We start from the raw sequence: 21415 nt of genomic DNA, 5'->3' as shown, positions 1-21415 counted from the left end.
CTGAGCCCCAGAACAAATGTGCAAATGTAATATTATCTTCACAGCCAATTGGTAAAGAAATCAGTGACACCTGTGGGATAAAAATGCCCATTACACCCTGAGATGACTTCCCTGGTGGGTACAGGGTCCAAAATGGGGTCACTTTAGGGGGTTATATGTCTTCACACACCTCGGGGGCTTTGTAATTGGCCCCCACAAGCGAGGACTGCCAAATTACTGCTCCAAAAGCGGGGGGGGGGGGGGGGGGTGTGTCACTGTTCTGGCAGCCGCACATTATTAAAGACAAATGTACAATCCAGAAACCAAACAGTGATTCTTCCCTCCGGAGCTGCGAGATCTCCTGCCACATTCAGGGGGTCGCCTCATTCTCCAGAAATTGCTTTATAAATTGTGCAGCATCCTATAAGATATCCCTGCCCACAGCGCCCCCATCCAGCGAGTGTCTGAGAAACGTCACCATGTTCACGTAATATGGTCTGCTCTGTACACATATGGCTCTGCTCCGTACACCTCATACACATGCGGCCCCCCCTGTATACCTCACACACACGGCTCCGCTCCGTACACCTCGTACACATGCAGCTCCGCTCCTTACACCTCGTACACATGCAGCTCCGCTCCTTACACCTCGCACACCTGCAGCTCCGCACACCTCGTACACACGGCTCTGCTCCATACACCTTACACACGGCTCTGCTCCGTACACCTCATACATGCACGACTCTGCTCCATACACCTCGCACACACATGGCTCCGCTCCGTACACCTCGCACACACGTGGCTCCGCTCTGTACAAATGAAGCTCCGCTCCATACACCCACTACACATGTGGCAGCGCTCCATACACCTCGTAAACACACGGCTCCGCTCCATATGCCTTGCACACATGCGGCTCCACTCTGTATACCTCATACACACGCGGGTCTGCTCCGTACATTTCATACATGTGCAGCTCCGCTCTGTACACCCAATACACGTGCGGCTCCGCTCCGCACACCTCGCAAACGTGCGGCTCCACTCCATACACCTCATACACACACGCGGCTGCGCTCTGTACACCTCACACACACGGCTCTGCTCCGTACCCCCACGGCTCCGCTCCGTACACCTCACACACGGCTCTGCTACATCCACACTGTAAGGGTATGTGCACACGTATAATGGTCCACTGCGGATTTTTCTGCAGCGGATTTGATAAATCTGCAGGGCAAAACCGCTGAGTTTTTGCTGCAGATTTATGGCGGATTTACCGCGGTGTTTCTGCGGATTTCACTGAGGTTTTACACCTGCGGTTTTCTATAGGAGCAGCTGTAAAACCGCTGCGGAATCCGCAGAAAGAAGCGACATGCTACGGAATGTAAACCGCTGCGTTTCCGCGTGTTTTTTTCCGCAGCATGTGCACTGCGGATTGCGTTTCCCATAGGTTTACATTGTAATGTAAACTCATGGGAAACTGCTGCGGACCCACAGCGTTTTCCGCATCCTGTGCACATAGCCTAAACCCCTCCTGACTCCACACAGAAACTTCCCCTCATCCAGCACCATGACAACCAGCACAGCAGAGTCCTGCATACACTGAGGCCCCTGATCATGTGACCCCTGACTCCTCCCCTCCTGTGACCTCATCACAGGTCCTGTGCGCACAGAACAGCCATTCGGCTCGTCTGCTGGAGTTGCTCCTTTAAGAACAGGTAACGTTGCAAAAAGAACAATTCTCCCATTTAGGCCGGGTTCACACTGCGTTAATAGCAGCCCGTTCAACACATGCGTTAACAGGCTGCTGTTAACGCAAGTGCCGACTTGTCATACCGCTCTATCTGCGCTAGCAGTGACAGACCCGGAAACACTGCAGCTGGCGTCTCAGGGTCCGTCACTCAATGACAGCACATTGTGGGCGTGCGCTAGCGATGCGTCCGACATTAGACTAAATGGTGGCGTTAACGGATTACGTTGCCGCGGTGTAACGTAGTCCGTCTAACGGACGCCAAAAACGTTATGTGAACTTAACCTAAGTGATTGGATCCCTCAGATCTTTCATAGATCTTCGTGATATTACAGACGGGAGTTTCCAGAGCGCTGGATTCAGGGCAGTCCTAGTGCTGACTGAGCCGTGCGCCTCCATCTATAGTTCTGTTGTGGTAGGTGGTGGAGCCGCTCTTTCCTCTGCATTGTTCGCAGTGAAATAATCTTGTCCATTGTCAGGATGGAAGCTGAGATGACTTCTAGTCGGTTGTGTGACGCAGGTCTCCTGGCAGTGTGCTCTGGGCGCGCGCTCCGGCCTATCACAGGGGCAGCACCTGCACGTCTGCAAACATCCTCAGCCAATAGCCGAGAGACGGATGTGTCAGAGGCTGCAGACCGTTGCACTGCATCTGTCTGCAGAAGGTCTCAGTATATTGCAGACGAGTGGCCACCTCCCTGGTGCTAATGGCCGCAACTGGACCTAAGAGTTGGTATACTTGCTGCTGGCAAGCGTGGTGATATTTTCTATTTGCACTTCCCTGTTGAGGCTTGGAGCTGCAGCAGTCGGCTAGTGTCCTTTGTGGAGGTTGAAGGATGAAGGTGTTTCTCTCTGAGTCGACTCATGCTAAGTTTCCGCTTGTTTTTTATACCCTAGCTGTCTTTAGTGGTAGTGGGGAGTGACTAGCGCTCATTCTGTCCTTCCCGATGCAGCGATTATCGCAAGGGTCAGGCAGGGATTAGGTATGGAGCACCCCCCAGTAGGGCTATGGGGTACTTGGTATCGGGTCCTTTCGGTTCTCAAGGGGGATGTCACGGTGGCCGACCCGGTCCGTGGCCCTAGGGACGTCCGATGTAAATGGGGGAAAGGTCTTTAAAGGGATAATGTTCGTGACGCCACCTGTGGTATTTGGTCAGGGTGACCGACGCTGCTTAGGGGTCCGCTGGGGATGATGTGATGGCAGCTAGACGGTATACCTTCCCACAGGTGAAGTGTATCCCCAGGGCTTCCCAGAGTGTAGATTGTGTGAGGCGCAGTGAAGAACGAGGACACAAGGTTGCAGTCTCTTTACCTTTTTTACTGAAGGCTTCAGCATCCACAGTCCAGAGCACAGATCACAGGGTAGGCAGAGTCTGGCCGGTCTGAAGGCAAATCCAGAGTCCCCTTATCCAGGTGGAAATCAGTAGCCTTCCTCTAGCGCCTGGATGTTGTAGCACCTTACTGCTGAGTCTCTCATAAGGTCCTCGCAACTGTTGTAGATGTTCTAGATGTTATGTCTCTCACTCTGTCCTCCTGATGGAATGGATAGGACAAACCCGTATGATTGATGGCCTGAGGCTTTTTACAGGGACTCTAGCATGCCCCAGCCCCCACAAGTTGCCACCATGCCTCCTGGGTATAGGTCGGGCAGGTAACGTAGAATTATCTGTCCTGCCATTCTCTAATGTAAAGCATAAAAATCCTTACTCCCTCGGTATTCTGGCTACCGGATTCCTGCGCCTCAGAGGGAAGCAGCTTGCTCCTGGCTGATCTCCCTCTGATATTCCTCTTCTGTGCTCTCCTTTCCTGCACACTCTCTGCAATATGTTCACTTTAGTGTCTTCTTCCAGGAGCTGCAGCACTTCAGGCTCCAAGACTCCTTCCTCTCCCTCTGTCTTCCTGACAGGAACTGAACTCTGAACCCCTTTTCCCTCCAGATCAGGATGTTTTATAGGGGTGTTCACCTTAAACAGGCTTAGAGCTCCCCCTTCTGGTCTGGAGTGTGAACATATTGCATGCATTGTGTTTACCTGGTGAAGAGATCTCCTTTATTGCCTTCAGACATAACATCACTCCCCCTGGTGGAAGAATGACATTACTGCAACAACCAGGACTCTGGGGCGCTGCACTCCCCAAACCCGCCCCCCCCCCTGTTAAATCCAGTACTCCCGGACTGGGAAAAGAAAACAACAGTTATAGGTTAGCAAACAGACATACATATTTTGAAAACATTTGAATAATTAGAAAACTTTGGCTTCCCTTTATGGGAGGTGAGGACACTTGAACGTTGCAAAAACCAGTTTGTAAAAGTTCATCTGTATTGTCTTTAGACAGATGAGGCAAAGAAAGGCTCTACCTACGCTGGCAAAGTGGGCAGAACCAGAGTGCACTTTGGAGGTGCCAAACTATTTACAAAGAAAGTCTTTGGGTAAGCATTGTCCATTACTGCAATGTCCATTTTTAACCCCTTCATGACCTTGGGATTTTCCGTTTTTCCATGTTCGTTTTTCGCTCCCCTCCTTCCCAGAGCCATAACTTTTTAATTTTTCTATCAATATGGCCATGTGAGGGCTTATTTTTTGTGGGACGAGTTGTAATTTTGAACGACATCATTGGTTTTAGCATGTCGTGTACTGGAAATCAGGAAAAAAAATCCAAGTGCGGTGAAATTGCAAAAAAAGTGCAATCCCACACTTGTTTTTTGTTTGGCTTTTTTTGCTAGGTTCCCTAAATGCTTAAAATGACCTGATATTATAATTCTCCAGGTCATTACGAGTTCATAGACACCAAACATGGCTAGGTTCTCTTTTATCTAAGTAGTGAAAATAAATTCCAAAATTTGCTAAAAAAAAAAAAAATTTGCGCCATTTTTCGATACCCGTAGCGTCTCCATTTTTCGTGATCTGGGGTTGGTTGAGGGCTTATTTTTTGCATGCCAAGCTGACATTTTTATTGATACCACTTTTGTGCAGATACGTTTTTTTGATCGCCTGTTATTGCATTTTAATGCAATGTTGTGGCGACCAAAAAAACGTAATTGTGGCGAATTTTTTTATCACTACGCTGTTTAGCGATCAGGTTAATGCTTGTTTTTCATTGATAGATCGGGCGATTCTGAACGCGACGATACCAAATATGTGTAGGTTTGATTTTTTTTTATTGTTTTATTTTGAATGGGGCGAAAGGGGGGTGATTTAAACTTTTATATTTTTTTATTTTTTTCACATTTTTTTACTTTTTTTTTACTTTTGCCATGCTTCAATAGCCTCCATGGGAGGCTAGAAGCTGGCACAACTCAATCGGCTCTGCTACATAGCAGCAATCATCAGATCTCTGCTATGTAGCTGAATTGCAGGCTAGCCATGAGCGCCGACCACAGGGTGGCGCTCACAGCCAACCGGCATCAGTAACCATGGAGGTCTCAAGGACCTCTATGGTTACTATGCAGAAGCATCGCTGACCTCCGATCAGCTGACACTTCCCGGCTTTGATGGGGGCTTACCGCCGGAGCCCGCATCAAAGCGGGGGTTCTGATCTCGGACGTACTATCCCGTCCAAGTTCAGAAAGGGGTTAAACCTGTAACAAAGAGGAGCAAACAATTTAAACATAGAACAGCAATTATTAACACTTTTAATCCCTGTAACGAGCTGGGATTTGACTCTTGGTGCTACGTGTAGACCTGCATAGTTCCTGAGCTACTGTGTCTGTTGTAGCGTACCCACTAGTGCATGTACTATGTGTAGGTATACTAGGTAGTCGTCTGCGTGGTCTCAGATTCACCATGGGTCTAGCAGTTTTGCCAATAGCAGAGGGTGGATTTGCCGATTCGACTGCTGGCATGACGTTTTCTGTCGGAATCTGCTGTTGCCGAGTCACTGTTAAGGTGACGGTTGCTGCTTGGACCTGTTGGTGCGGGGCCTCTTCCAGTTCTGAATGGTTTTGAGTCACATTTTGTTCTGGTGTTCCCAGCTGGGGAAAAGTCAAGACAGGTATCACAATGGCCCGATTTATTTGAGTCCAGGACTGGGGAAAATCTCCAAGAACAGTGTGTATCATCTTCTCTTCCATAGGTGGAGATGTTCCTGGATCTGTTCCTCTGTTCCTCAATTTATCAGGGCACTTCTTGAGATGGTCTCTGGATACTGCCATCGAAGTTTCTCCTACATCTTTGCTGATGAGACAGACTTTAGTATTGTCAAAGTTGGACGGTAAGATGGTATATGCCTCTGCGTCCCACTGATCATCAAGTTTGTTCATTCTTCTTTTACGCTTTATAACACTTGTTCACCTGGTGACAAGGGAATTGCAGGAGCACGTTGATTGTAATCTCTCTCTTGTTTTTGTCTGGCTTGAGATAGACTTCTTTCAACACACTCTTGTACTTGACGGAACTTTTGCTGTCTTTCTGTATCCCAATCTGCATCAGATGATGGATTTTCTGGGGTTAGGACTCCCATATCTAGATCAACAGGTAGTTTGCTGGATCTTCCTCTCATCAGATATGCTGGAGTACAGTTGGTGGAATTCATTGGAATATGGTTGTACAGATCTACCAAGTCTGGCAACTTTTCTGGCCATGAGTTCCGTTCCTCCACAGGCAAGGTCTTCAGTAAGTTGATTACCACTTGGATCATCTTTTCGCACATTCCGTTGGTTTGTGGGTGATCGGTGTTGTTCTGATCTTTTTGCATCCGTATAAGTTGCAGAACTCTTGGAATACCTCTGCTTAAAAGTCTGGACCTTGATCAGTAAGGACCTTCTCTGGGTATCCGTGTGGTCTGCGAAAGTACCGTTGAAAGGCATTGGCCGCTGTTCTTGCCATCAAATCCTTGACAGGTACAACTACCAGGAATCTGGAGTAGTGATCCACGATGGTCAGGGCGTAGACATAGCCTGACCGGCTTGGTGTTAGCTTCACGTGGTCTAAGGCTACCAGTTCAAGCGGCTGTTTGGTGACTATGGGCTGTAGGGGAGCCCTCTGGCTGTCACGGTCCTTCCTGCGTAGACTACATGGGCCACACTCTCGGCACCACTTTTCGATGTTTTTTCTCATGCCAACCCAGTAGGACCTTCCACGAAGTAGACTCTCCAACTTCCTCCATCCGAAGTGTCCTGCTCCATCGTGGTACGCTTCCAGAACAATTGGCGCATCTTGTCTTGGGACTACTATCTGCCATACCAACTCATGAGTGTGTGGGTCGATGCTTCTTCGGCACAGCTTACCGTCGTAGATAAATAATTTGCCTTTCTCCTTCCACAGTTGTTGCGTCTCTTGTGGATCATCTGGGCTAGGGTGTGAACCTGCCTGCATCAGGAGTTCTTTCCCCCGACGGACCGCGGGGTCACTGTCCTGGGTCTCTGCCCATCCGTGGTGGGGCAGGGGATTCAGCGTGGCATCCTTCTTGTTCTTGCACCTGTTCTTCACATGATAGGAATACCGAGCGGCCTTGGGGCGATGGAAAGCTGGCAACTCTATTTCTTAGAGGGTTTCCTAGTCTTCTCCTGTTTCTGGCAAGTTGGGCATTCTGGACAATGCATCGGCATTCGCATTCTTGTGCCCTGCCCGGTACTTGATAGTGAAATCATAATTGGACAACCGGGCAATCCACCGCTGCTAAGGCACCAAGTTTTGCTGTGTCCAAGTGTGTCAGTGGATTGTTGTCCGTGAAGACGGTGAATTTTGCTGAGGCCAGGTAATGCTTGAATCTCTACGTCACTGCCCAGACGATGGCGAGGAACTCCAGCTTAAAGGAACTGTAGTTGTCAGGGTTCCTTTCCGTGGGATGAAGTTTCCTGCTGGCGTAAGTGATTACCCTTTCTTTGCCTTTCTGGACCTGGGACAACACGGCTCCCAGTCCCATGTTGCTGGCATCCGTATAGAGCACAAACAGTTGGACATATTCAGGGTAAGCCAGTACCTCTTCTCCCGTCAGAGCCGACTTCAAACAAGTGAAGGATCTCTCCAGTCCGTCGTTCCAGTCAAATGGGGTATTCTTACCCTTGGTTTTCTTGGATTGGCCCACTAACAGGTCTTGTAGTGGTGCGGCTTTCTTGGTGAAGTCTTTGATAAATCTTCTGTAATAGCCTACCAACCCGAGGAACTGCCGGACTTCATGGAGGTTGCTGGGCTTCGGCCAGTCTCTGATCACAGTGACCTTGTCAGGGTCTTGGGCACTCACTACATGGCCCAGGTTCTGCACTTTGGGCTTTAACAGATGGCATTTAGATGATTTTACTTTTAGGCCAAAGTTAGAGAGAGCTTCGAACACCTTGGCCAGGTGCTCCAGATGTTCCTCATAAGTCTTGGAGAAGACAATCACATCGTCCAGATACAGCAATACGGTTTCAAAGTTCTTGTGTCCAAGACAGCACTCCATCATCCTCTGGAACGTTCCTGGGGCATTGCATAGTCCGAATGGCATGTAGTTGAATTCACAGAGACCCATCGGTGTGGTGAAGGCCGTCTTTTCCTTGTCCGCCTCTGCTACGGGAACCTGTCAGTACCCACTGGTGAGATCTAAGGTAGAGAAGTAATTAGCAGATTTTAAAGCAGCTAAGGACTCTTCTATTCTGGACAGTGGGTATGCATCTTTATGTGTAATGCGGTTTATCTGCCTATAATCAACACACATCCTTATCGTGCCATCCTTCTTCCTGACGAGGACTAATGGAGCTGCCCAGGGGCTACAACTGTCTCTAACTACCCCAGCCTCCTTCATCTCTCGCAACATGTCTTTGGCACACTGATAATGAGCTGGGGGTGCAGGACGGTATCTCTCATTAATGGGTGGATGATTTCCCGTGGGGATATGATGTTGAATCCCTTTTACCTGCCCAAAATCTAGGGGGTGCTTGCTGAATACCCGCTCATACTCATGAACCACCCTGTAAGCCCCTTGTTTTTGGTGTGATGGGGTAGAGTCAGTGCCCACGTGTAATTTCTGACACCAATCTTCCATTTGTCCTGCAGAGCCATTGTCCTCCTGGACGGGACCAAGGGTTCTGTTGCCTGTATCACATTATTATCAACAGCAAACAGTTTGGCAAGTGTGGCATATTTGGTTAAGTGGACCTCTTCCTCTCCACAGTTAAGGACACGCACTGGTACCCTCCCCTTGCGGACTTCAACCACCCCTCTGGCTGTCAGGATTGTGGGCCTACTGTCTGAATACACAGGTTCTACCAGGGCCTGGTAGTCTTTACCTCTGAAGCCTATTGCTGCCCGACACCATATTAACATTTCACTCCTGGGGGGTATTGCAATGGGGATTGAATCACTCACTGTGGCACGGCCAGTTTCTCCACCAGATAGTTCTACCTGCTGTCTCTGTACCAGAGCTCTGATTTCTTTCTGCAAAACACGTTGCTCACTGGAACCAGCAGTTTCGGCCACCTGTTGTAACAAGACAATAACCTCTGCAAGACAATTTTCTATGACATTAGTACCAATGGTTATAATAGGGTTACTTTCACGGCGATCAATATCAACAATCACAATCCCTTGGGATTTTAACTCTACCCGCCCCACTTTAATGGTGACCTCTTTGTATCCCACTTGTGGTAAGGGCTGACCGTTACTGGCTACGATGGTGAAATCATTATCAGGGCCACGAGTAATGTCTGTGTCAGCCCAATAACGCTTATAAAGGATGTAAGGCATAGTTGTCACCTGAGAACCGGTGTCCAACAGAGCGTTCATGGGGATACCATCGATCACAATGGGGGAGAACAGGTCGTCCTCCAACGTACTTGGCTCGCCAGTTTTGTGGGCCCGGTCGTCCTGCCCCAGGGGTTGCTCGTTTAAATGACAGTACCTTGCAATGTGGCCCACCTGATTGCAGCGGCGGCAGATGGGTCGTCCGTCCTGATGATAGCGATCGTCATCTCTGCCTCTGGTCGGCCGGATCCTCTTCTGTCGTCGCCAGGGAACATCCTCCGATCTGGAAGCCAGCTTGATCTTCTCCTTGGGGGCCTCCTGTAGGGACTGCACGGTCCGGGCTAATGCAGCAACGTTCTTGGTCAGCTCCTGTAGCTGGAGGCGTAGTCCGGCGGGAGAATTATCTTCAAGGATCTGGGCATCGGCCTCAGCAGAGACTTGAGGATAGGGCGCCACCTCCTCGTGGTATGTGAGGGCTGGACGCCTAGGGGGAACTGCACGACTGAGCTGCCGTTCCTGTAGCACCTGGATGGCCTTGTCTTTGAACTGCGCAAAGGCCAGGTCAGGATTCTGCATGGCCAGGAGGTGCAGTTGGGCCCTTTGGGTATTGCACAGGAGTCCCTCAATGAACCGCTCCTTTAAGAGTTTGTCCTCATCTGGCACACTATTAGGGTCAACCTGCCTGATTGCCCGCAGTGCTTCCTGGAGATTAAGGGCATAGTCCCGTAGGCTATCCTGCGGCCTCTGCTTGCACCCATAGAACGTCAATTTAATTTCTGTAGCGGTGCGGGTGTCAAAGCTGGTCTTAAGTTTGGCAAAGACCCGCTGCACAGTCTCTTTATCCGCAGCTGGCCAGGATTTCACCTAACTCTGGGCCGCTCCAAGCAGTTGGCCCGTTACAATGTGAACTTTCTGATGCTCTGTCAGGGGGTAAACTTCAAGCAGGCTGCAGAGTCTCTCTTTAAAGTCAGCTAACGTATGCGATTCCCCGGAATATTGCGGGAGCCAGGCTGCTCCAGGTATGTATGGCATGGAGAAGGGCATGATGGCCGCTGTAGCTGAGGCGGCACCCGGCTGGCTGATAGGAGCGGTGGGCTCTGCGGCTGCGACTATCGCGGGGCCTGCGGGCACGTCCGCTGCGAGGCCTGGGGGTGCTATTAGGTCTGCGGCTGCGACCGCCGACAACTCCCCTCCCGGATGAGACATGGCAATTTCCCCTCGCTAACCTGATAGAAGCCGGCGTCTCCTTTTGCGGATCCGCTGTACGACGTCTTCACTTCCGGCGTTCCAGGCAGCGCGGCACCCGTCCTTTCTGCTTCGCGTTCTTTTCGGCTAGCTCCGCCCACGAAGGTACGTCTCCTCCTCGCGCTCCACGCTGCGCTGCAATGGCGGATTTTGGCAGGAAATGGCAACACACAGTCCTTCAGCACAAACAGTTCAAATACAATTCTGGCACAGTTCTTAGGCGCACATGACCCGATTTTCAGGCTTAAGTACATCCTGTTCGTGACGCCAAAGTTGGAACGCCCCCCAGTAGCGCTATGGGGTACTCAGGACCAGGTCCTTTCGGTTCTCAAGGGGGATGTCACGGTGGCTGACCCGGTCCGTGGCCCTAGGGATGTCCGATGTAAATGGGGGAAAGGTCTTTAAAGGGATAATGTTCGTGACGCCACCTGTGGTATTCGGTCAGGGTGATCGATGCTGCTTAGGGGTCCGCTGGGGATGATGTGATGGCAGCTAGATGGTATACCTTCCCACAGGTGAAGTGTATCCCCAGGGCTTCCCAGAGTGTAGATGGTATGAGGCGCAGTGAAGAACAAGGACACAAGGTTGCAGTCTCTTTACCATTTTTTTACTGAAAGCTTCAGCATCCACAGTCCAGGGTATAGACCACAGGGTAGGCAGAGTCCGGCCGGTCTGAAGGCAAATCCAGAGTCCCCTTATCCAGGTGGAAATCAGTAGCCTTCCTCTAGCGCCTGGATGTTGTAGTACCTTACTGCTGAGCCTCTCATAAGGTCCTCACAACTGTTGTAGATGTTCTAGATGTTATGTCTCTCTCTGTCCCCCTGATGGAATGGATAGGACAAACCCGTATGACTGATGGCCTGAGGCTTTTTACCGGGACTCTAGCACGCCCCAGCCCCCACAAGTTGCCACCGTGACTCCTGGGTATAGGTCGGGCAGGTAACGTAGAATTATCTGTCCTGCCAGTCTCTGAAGTAAAGCGTAAAGATCCTTACTCCCTCGGTATTCTGGCTACCGGATTCCTGCGCCTCAGAGGGAAGCAGCTGCTCCTGGCTGATCTCCCTCTGATATTCCTCTCCTGTGCTCTGCTTTCCTGCACACTCTCTGCAATATGTTCACTTTAGTGTCTTCTTCCAGGAGCTGCAGCACTTCAGGCTCCAGGACTCCTTCCTCTCCCTCTGTCTTCCTGACAGGGACTGAACTCTGAACCCCTTTTCCCTCCAGATCAGGATGTTTTATAGGGGTGTTCACCTTAAACAGGCTTAGAGCTCCCCCTTCTGGTCTGGAGTGTGAACATGTTGCATGCATTGTGTTTACCTGGTGAAGAGATCTCTGTTGTGAATTCTGTTTGTGGGCTCCCCCGGTGGTGTTTTATGGTAGTGCCACTTATTTGCCTTCTTCTATCCTTGATCACCTGTTGACACCCATTAGGGGAGTTTCCTATTTAAGGCTGCTTGGCTGCTGGTCCGATGCCGGCCAACAATGTATCAGTAGCATTCTGTTGCATTCTCCTGCCTCAAGATCCTGTTCAGCTAAGTTGAATTTTGTTTCTAGTTAATGCTATTTTTGTCCAGCTATTTGCAATGTGACTCTCTGTAGCTGGAAGCTCTCGTGGACTGATATTGCCACTCCAGTGGCATGAGTTGTCACTGGAGTTTTAAAGTAATTTCAGGATGGTGTTTTTGAGTAGTGTTTTGAAGTTGACCGTGAAGTGACTCTTTCCTGTACTTCTGCTATCTAGTAAGCGGACCTCACTGTGCTAAATCTGCTGTTCATCCTACGTATGTCTTTTCCTCTTGACTCACCGTCAATATCTGTGGGGGGCTGCTATCTCCTTTTGGGGTTCATCTCTGGAGGTAAGGCAGGCCTGTATATTCCTCTGATAGGGGTAGTTAGATCTCCGGCTGGCGCGTGGTGTCTAGGGCATCGTAGGAAACACTCCCCGGCTACTTCCAGTGTTGTGTCAGGTTCAGGTCACGGTCACTTTAGTTCCCATCACCCGAGAGCTAGTCCGTTGTTATTTTGATTTCCCTGCCATTGGGAAAATCATAACAGTTTGGCCGGCCCACATGTGTTAAAACTATGCACTAAAGCAGGAAAGGATATGAAAAGGTTTTTTTTTTCTGTGTTTGGAAAGTGCACCTTAGTGCTTATTTGTACTCCTTGCTTAAACTGCAGTCTTCAGCCTTTTTTTTTTTTTTCCTCTCCTCTTAATCTCTGAATGGCTTTGGTTACACCTGTTTGAATCATGGATCCACAGAGTTTGGTTGCAGGTCTGAATAACCTGGCTTCAAAGGTCCAGAACTTACAAGATTTTGTTATACGTGCTCCAATGTCTGAACCTAAGATCCCTATGCCTGAATTTTTTACCGGAGACAGATCCCGTTTTTTGAATTTCAGAGAGAATTGTAAATTGTTTTTGTCTCTGAAATCTCACTCTGCTGGTGATCCTGCGCAACAGGTTAAAATTGTTATTTCTCTATTGCGGGGTGACCCACAAAGTTGGGCATTTGCATTGTCGCCAGGGGATCCTGCGTTATTAAATGTAGATGCGTTTTTTCTGGCTTTGGGGTTGCTTTATGAAGAACCTAATTTAGAGATTTTGGCTGAGAAAGCCTTGATAGCTCTTTCCCAAGGGCAAGATGAAGCTGAGATATACTGCCAAAAATTTCGTAAATGGTCGGTACTTACTAAATGGAATGAGTGCGCTCTAGCAGCTAATTTCAGAGAAGGTCTCTCTGATGCCGTGAAGGATGTCATGGTGGGGTTCCCTGTGCCTACAGGTCTGAATGATGCCATGAAATTGGCTATCCAGATTGATCGGCGTTTACGGGAGCGCAAGTCTGTGCACCATATGGCGGTATCTTTTGAGCAAAAACCTGTGCACCATATGGCGGTATCTTCTGAGCAAAAACCTGTGCACCATATGGCGGTATCTTCTGAGCAAAAACCTGTGCATCATTTGGCGGTGACCTCTGAAAAGGCACCAGAGCATATGCAATGCGATAGTGTATTGTCTAGAGGCGAACGACAGAATTACAGGCGCAAAAATGGGTTGTGCTTCTATTGTGGAGATCCAGCTCATGTTATATCAGCATGCTCTAAACGCATAAAGAAGGTTGATAAAAAGGTTGATAAATCTTTTTCTATGGGTACCTTGCAGTCTAAATTTCTTTTGTCCGTGACATTGATTTGTACTTTATCATCTGTTACTGTGGATGCTTATGTGGATTCTGGCGCCGCTCTGAGTCTCATGGATTGGTCCTTTGCCAAGCGTTGTGGGTTTGATTTAGAGCCTCTGGAGGTTTCTATTCCCTTAAAGGGTATTGATTCTACACCTTTGGCTAGCAATAAACCACAATATTGGACACAAGTGACTATGCATCTTTCCCCAGACCATCAGGAGATTATTCGTTTCCTTGTGTTATATAATCTACATGACGTATTAGTACTTGGATTACCATGGTTACAAATTCATAATCCAGTCTTGGACTGGAGATCAATGTCTGTGCTGAGCTGGGGATGTCGGGGGATTCATGGGGATGCACCTTTGGTTCCCATTTCTTCATCTACTCCCTCTGAGATCCCAGCATTTCTGTCAGATTTTTATGATGTCTTTCAGGAGCCTAAAACTGATTCTCTCCCCCCTCACAGAGAGTGTGACTGCGCTATTGAGTTGATTCCCGGTAGTAAATTTCCTAAGGGTCGCTTGTTTAATTTGTCTGTACCTGAACATACTGCTATGCGGGAGTATATCAGAGAATCTTTGGAAAAGGGTCATATTCGCCCCTCTTTGTCTCCACTGGGGGCAGGGTTTTTCTTTGTGGGTAAAAAGGATGGTTCATTGAGACCTTGTATCGACTATCGACTTCTGAATAAGATTACAGTTAAATACCAGTACCCGTTACCTTTACTGACTGATCTTTTTGCTCGCATAAAGGGGGCAAAGTGGTTCACTAAGATCGATCTACGTGGTGCGTATAATTTGGTGCGGATTAAGCAGGGGGATGAGTGGAAGACCGCATTTAATACGCCTGAAGGCCATTTTGAGTATTTGGTAATGCCTTTCGGTCTCGCGAATGCCCCTTCCGTTTTTCAGTCCTTTATGCACGATATTTTCCGTGAATATCTGGATAAATTTATGATTGTGTATTTGGATGATATTTTGATTTTTTCGGAGGACTGGGAATCTCATGTTCAACAGGTCAGGAGAGTTTTTCAGGTTTTACGAGCTAATTCTCTATTTGTGAAGGGCTCAAAGTGTATTTTTGGGGTTCAGAGAATTTCCTTTTTGGGATATATTTTTTCCCCTTCATCTATGGAGATGGACCCTGTTAAGGTTCAGGCTATTTGTGATTGGATACAACCTACTTCTCTAAAGAGTCTTCAGAAATTGTTGGGATTTGCTAATTTCTATCGCCGATTCATAGCGGGTTTTTCTGCCATTGCTAAACCTTTGACTGATTTGACCAAGAAGGGTGCTGATGTTGCTAATTGGTCCTCTGCGGCTGTGGAGGCCTTTCGGGAGCTTAAGCGCCGCTTTTCTTCTGCTCCTGTGTTGCGCCAGCCTGATGTTTCGCTCCCGTTCCAGGTTGAAGTAGATGCTTCCGAGATCGGAGCAGGTGCAGTTTTGTCGCAGAAAGGTCCTGACTGCTCAGTGATGAGACCATGTGCGTTTTTCTCTCGAAAGTTTTCGCCCGCTGAGCGAAATTATGATGTTGGAAATCGGGAGCTCTTGGCCATGAAGTGGGCATTTGAGGAGTGGCGTCATTGGCTTGAGGGTGCTAGACACCAGGTGGTGGTCTTGACTGACCACAAAAATCTAATTTATCTTGAGTCAGCCAGGCGTCTGAATCCTAGACAGGAGCGCTGGTCGTTGTTTTTCTCTCGATTTAACTTTGTGGTTTCATATCTGCCTGGGTCTAAGAATGTGAGGGCGGATGCCCTCTCTAGGAGTTTTGAGCCTGACTCGCCTGGTGATTCCGAACCTACTGGCATCCTGAAGGATGGGGTGATATTGTCAGCTGTCTCCCCAGACCTGCGGCGCTCTTTGCAGGAGTTTCAGGTGGATAGGCCTGATCGCTGTCCGCCTGGTAGACTGTTTGTCCCTGATGACTGGACCAGTAGAGTTATTTCGGAGGTTCACTCTTCCGCGTTGGCAGGTCATCCTGGAATTTTTGGCACCAGGGATCTGGTGTCTAGGTCCTTCTGGTGGCCTTCCTTGTCTCGAGATGTACGTATTTTTGTGCAGTCTTGTGATGTTTGTGCTCGGGCTAAGCCCTGCTGTTCCCGGGCCAGCGGGTTGTTGTTGCCCTTGCCTATTCCTAAGAGGCCTTGGACGCACATCTCTATGGACTTTATTTCTGACCTTCCTGTTTCTCGTAGGATGTCCGTCATCTGGGTGGTGTGTGACCGTTTTTCCAAGATGGTTCACTTGGTACCTTTGCCCAAATTGCCCTCCTCCTCTGAGCTGGTCCCTCTATTTTTTCAGAATGTTGTGCGTTTGCATGGTATTCCTGAGAATATAGTGTCTGACAGGGGTACTCAGTTTGTGTCTAGATTTTGGCGGGCGTTCTGTGCCAGGATGGGCATCGACTTGTCTTTTTCGTCTGCATTCCATCCTCAGACTAATGGCCAGACTGAGCGTACTAATCAGACCTTGGAGACTTACTTGAGGTGTTTTGTGTCCGCTGATCAGGACGATTGGCTTGATTTTTTGCCATTGGCAGAGTTTGCCCTTAACAATCGGGCCAGTTCTGCCACTTTGGTTTCTCCATTTTTTTGTAATTCAGGGTTTCACCCTCGCTTTTCGTCCGGTCAATTGGAGTCTTCGGATTGTCCTGGAGTAGATGCTGTGGTTGATAGAATGCATCAGATTTGGGGACAGGTTGTGGACAATCTGAAGTTGTCCCAGGAGAAGACTCAACAGTTCACTAATCGTCATCGGCGTGTCGGTCCTCGTCTTTGTGTTGGGGACCTGGTTTGGTTGTCTTCTCGATTTGTTCCTATGAAGGTCTCGTCTCCTAAGTTTAAGCCTCGGTTTATCGGCCCTTATAGGATTCTGGAGGTTCTCAATCCTGTGTCCTTTCGTTTGGACCTCCCAGCATCTTTTACTATTCATAATGTTTTTCATCGGTCATTGTTGCGGAGGTATGAGGTGCCGGTTGTTCCGTCTGCTGATCCTCCTGCTCCTGTGCTGGTTGAGGGTGAGTTGGAGTATGTGGTGGAAAAGATCTTGGACTCCCGTGTTTCCAGACGGAAACTTCAGTATCTGGTTAAGTGGAAAGGCTATGGTCAGGAGGATAATTCTTGGGTGACAGCATCTGATGTTCATGCTCCTGATTTGGTTCGTGCATTTCATAGTGCTCATCCAGATCGCCCTGGTGGTTCTGGTGAGGGTTCGGTGCCCCCTCCTTAAGGGGGGGGTACTGTTGTGAATTCTGTTTGTGGGCTCCCCTGGTGGTGTTTTATGGTAGTGCCACTTATTTGCCTTCTTCTATCCTTGATCACCTGTTGACACCCATTAGGGGAGTTTCCTATTTAAGGCTGCTTGGCTGCTGGTCCGATGCCGGCCAACAATGTATCAGTAGCATTCTGTTGCATTCTCCTGCCTCAAGATCCTGTTCAGCTAAGTTGAATTTTGTTTCTAGTTAATGCTATTTTTGTCCAGCTATTTGCAATGTGACTCTCTGTAGCTGGAAGCTCTCGTGGACTGATATTGCCACTCCAGTGGCATGAGTTGTCACTGGAGTTTTAAAGTAATTTCAGGATGGTGTTTTTGAGTAGTGTTTTGAAGTTGACCGTGAAGTGACTCTTTCCTGTACTTCTGCTATCTAGTAAGCGGACCTCACTGTGCTAAATCTGCTGTTCATCCTACGTATGTCTTTTCCTCTTGACTCACCGTCAATATCTGTGGGGGGCTGCTATCTCCTTTTGGGGTTCATCTCTGGAGGTAAGGCAGGCCTGTATATTCCTCTGATAGGGGTAGTTAGATCTCCGGCTGGCGCGTGGTGTCTAGGGCATCGTAGGAAACACTCCCCGGCTACTTCCAGTGTTGTGTCAGGTTCAGGTCACGGTCACTTTAGTTCCCATCACCCGAGAGCTAGTCCGTTGTTATTTTGATTTCCCTGCCATTGGGAAAATCATAACAGATCTCCATTATTGCCTTCAGATGTAACATCACTCCCCCTGGTGGAAGAATGACATTACTGCAACGACCAGGACTCTGGGGCGCTGCAGGTATCCTACTCGGCGATAGGTGCGGAACCTATGTAAGGATAGGGTGACGTTAGATCTGTCTAGGGGTCTTCACTCCCCCCCCTTCCCTAGCGTTTGGTTCCCTTTCCCTTATCCCTTTATGTTGCATCTAGCCTTTCCTTCACGTTGCATGATGGAGACATTTGATTTTAAGGCACCCTCCATTATTGGGAGGCACCTTAGCAACTTTAGTAATCAGTGTGTTTTCTGCTACTTAGTTGTAAGGTCCCTGTACCTGTGCTCCCTTAACCTGATCCTGTCCATCATGCTTGCCCTGTTTGAACCTGATCATGTGCATCCTTGTAACCTGCTCCTGAGCCCATCCTGCATCTACCAGAACCTGATACATTTTGTGCGCACCTGTACCGCTACCCTCACCAGTGCAGTCTGAACCTGCACCTGTGTGATCCTGTACCCGAGTCGTCCTGTGTTCCTGACCGTATCGTGTCTGTTTCCTATCCAGTACCTGTCCTTTTACCAGCCGTACGGTCCTGATCCAGAACTTATTCTGTCTTTATGTGGTGCTCTGCTTAGATATTCATACTGATGGCTTCTGACAGGTCACTGATCCTTCACTGACCTGCCCCCTATTTTACATACTGAATGTAATATGTTTTAAAAAAAATAAATAAATGCACCTTCAGCAGGCAGGTGCTGGCAGCGACGACGCCTGCGCTGTAGCATGATCGCATCTATAATGTCCACTCAATTATTTTATTTGGTGACATAAACTTATTCAGGAAAAAAAAATTCAAATTCTCTCTCAAAATGGCGCCGCCTGTGTAGTGGCATCTATTGGTGATCTGATAGACGCTACTGCAGCGGCGCTGGTGCTATCTTGCTGGATTCAGTTTTTTTTTTCTCTAACAAAATGGCAAGGTCAACGCCTGTGCAGTAACATCCTCCAGATCGCCGATAGATGCTACTGCACAGGCGCGGCCGGCGCAAGTTTGAGAAGTTTTTTTTCTGAATAAGTTTATATCACAAAATAAAATAATTGAATGGACATTATAGATGCGATCATGCTATGGTGCAGGCACCGGCCCCCGCCTGCTGAATGTGCATTTACTTTTTTTGAAAACCTATTATATTCAGTATGTAAAATAGGGGGCAGGTCAGTGAGGGATCAGTGACCTGTCATAAGCCATCAGTATGAATATCTAAGCAGAGCACCACGTAAAGCGCCGCTCACAGGCTGCCCCGGAGCACAAGAATCTCATTAACTGAAAATTGCAAATAAAGATTAAACAACCACCACAAGACGGATTTTATCAACCAAGGTATCATTTTAATCAGTATAACGGCACCGAGCTAACACTGTCTGTAGGTTACTGTGCACAATCCTGCTGACAGGTTCCCTTTAAATCCTGTGCATTAGAGAGACCATGCTTCGGCTGTATGTACAAAAGACGCTCGCTCTCCACCTTGGCATACATATCATAGAAATTTATGAATAGAATTTATGAATAGTTGCCGACACTCGACTGATCATTATTTGGTATGCATAGAAGTCCATAGCTGATATTTGTTATTGGTTGGTTTATTGGTCGGCCTCGCAGTGTTGGGATCAGTCTGCGTTAGATTATAGTGATCGCCATCTTGGCCATTCCACAATATTATCGGATATTGCAGAGCATCATATGATCTATGTGTTTCTGTAATAAGCTGAATATGTTCTCTACGTCGCTGAATAATTATATCTCAGCTTAGAAAGTCCCGTCCAACCATTACAATAGCTACTTCATTAACACTGGGAGAATTAAATCTCCTTTTGTGCCACCAACCGGAGTCTTGTCTGCTCTTATTACACCCTGATATTCCGCACTTGGCATTCTTTCTAAGGTTGTATTATAAAGGTTTACTAACTTATTGTGTTGATGGAAAAATCTTTACAAATTCAAAACAATGTCTTTTTTTTTGTCTCCGGTATAACTTCACAACGTCGATCAGCTTGTATCTGTTCATCTCACAAAAAGTAAATTTGTAATAATGTTGGGTCTTGATTTGCTACAGGAAACATCAAACCTATTTTGTGATGTATTTGTCCCTGGAATTAAAAAGTCGGCATAAATCCTGCTACAAGTCCAGCTGTCCTACAATAGGATGTCATCTGGAAAGATGAATTGTATCTCTTAATAATTTGCAGTAAATGCTTGGAATCCTGAGTTGTTTCCAACATGTATGAAAAAGGTGGTTCGGGAGGTAGAGTTAACCCCTTAACGACCTTTGACGCATACGCTGCGTCATGAAAGTCGGTGCCAAAACGACCTATGACGCAGCGTATGCGTCATGGAATGATCGCGCTCCTGCAGATCGGGTGAAAGGGTTAACTCCATTTTCACCCGATCTGCAGAGACAGGGGGAGTGGTGCTTCAGCCCAGGGGGGGTGGCTTCACCCCCCCCCGTGGCTACGATCGCTCTGATTGGCTGTTGAAAGTGAAACTGCCAATCAGAGCGATTTGTAATATTTCACCTAAAAAACAGGTGAAATATTACAATCCAGCCATGGCCGATGCTGCAATATCATCGGCCATGGCTGGAAAACCTGAAGTGACCACCCCCCACCCCACCGATCGCCCCCCCAGTGCTCCGGTGCGTGGTCCGGTCCCCTCCGTCCTGTGCTCCGCTGCCCCGTGCTCCTGCCCGCTCCCCCGTCCTGCTGTCCGCTCCCCCCGTCCTCCGATCACCCCCCCTGTGCTCAGATCCACCCCCCCACCACCCCTTCATACTTACCGATCCTCCCGGTGTCCGGCCGTCTCCTCGCTGGGCGCCGCCATCTTCCAAAATGGCGGGCGCATGCTCAGTACGCCCGCCGGCCGGCAGATTCCTTACAGGTACATTTTGATCGCTGTGGTAGGTTCTACCACAGCGATCAAAATAAAAAAAATAATAAATAAACCCCCCCCTTTATCACCCCCATAGATAGGGACAATAATAAAATAAAGAAAATATATATATATTTTTTTTCCACTAGGGTTAGGGTTAGAACTAGGGTTAGGGTTAGAACTAGGGTTAGGGTTACGGGTAGGGTTAGGGTTATGGCATGTGCGGATTTGGCAGCGGATCCGCAGCGGATCGGCCGCGGATCCGCAGCGGATCGGCCGCGGATCCGCAGCGGATCGGCCGCGGATCCGCAGCGGATCGGCCGCGGATCCGCAGCGGATCGGCCGCGGATCCGCAGCGGATCGGCCGCGGATCCGCAGCGGATTGGCCGCTGCGAATTCGTAGCAGTTTTCCATCAGGTTTACAGTACCGTGTACACCTATGGAAAACCAAATCCGCTGTGCCCATAATGCGGAAAATTCCGTGCAGAAACGCTGCGTTGTATTTTCCACAGCATGTCAATTCTTTGTGCGGATTCCGCAGCGTTTTACACCTGTTCCTCAATAGGAATCCGCAGGTGAAATCCGCACAAAAAAACACTGGAAATCTGCTGTAAATCCGCAGGTAAAACGCAGTGCCTTTTACTTGCAGATTTTTCAAAAGTCGTGCGGAAAAATCTCACACGAATCCGCTACGTGGGCACATACCCTTA

The 21415-nt window shown here is 48.5% G+C and overlaps 1 protein-coding gene across 2 annotated transcripts in view; it reads left to right on the top strand.

Moving 5' to 3' along the window:
- The first annotated feature begins 1618 nt into the window (after positions 1-1618).
- Positions 1619-21415, top strand: part of LOC143768018 (uncharacterized) — a 52811-nt gene continuing 33014 nt past the window's right edge. The window contains exon 1 of one of the 2 annotated variants that reach the window (XM_077256659.1): positions 1619-1691. The gene's annotated coding sequence lies outside the window, so the exon portion shown is untranslated. The remainder of the gene's footprint in view (positions 1692-21415) is intronic. The other variant, XM_077256661.1, reaches the window with a different exon arrangement.

Source organism: Ranitomeya variabilis, chromosome 4, assembly GCF_051348905.1.
Source record: "Ranitomeya variabilis isolate aRanVar5 chromosome 4, aRanVar5.hap1, whole genome shotgun sequence".
NCBI lineage: Eukaryota > Metazoa > Chordata > Amphibia > Anura > Dendrobatidae > Ranitomeya > Ranitomeya variabilis.
The sequence above is the reverse complement of the archived record's forward strand: the minus strand, read 5'-3'. Positions and strand labels throughout refer to the sequence as shown.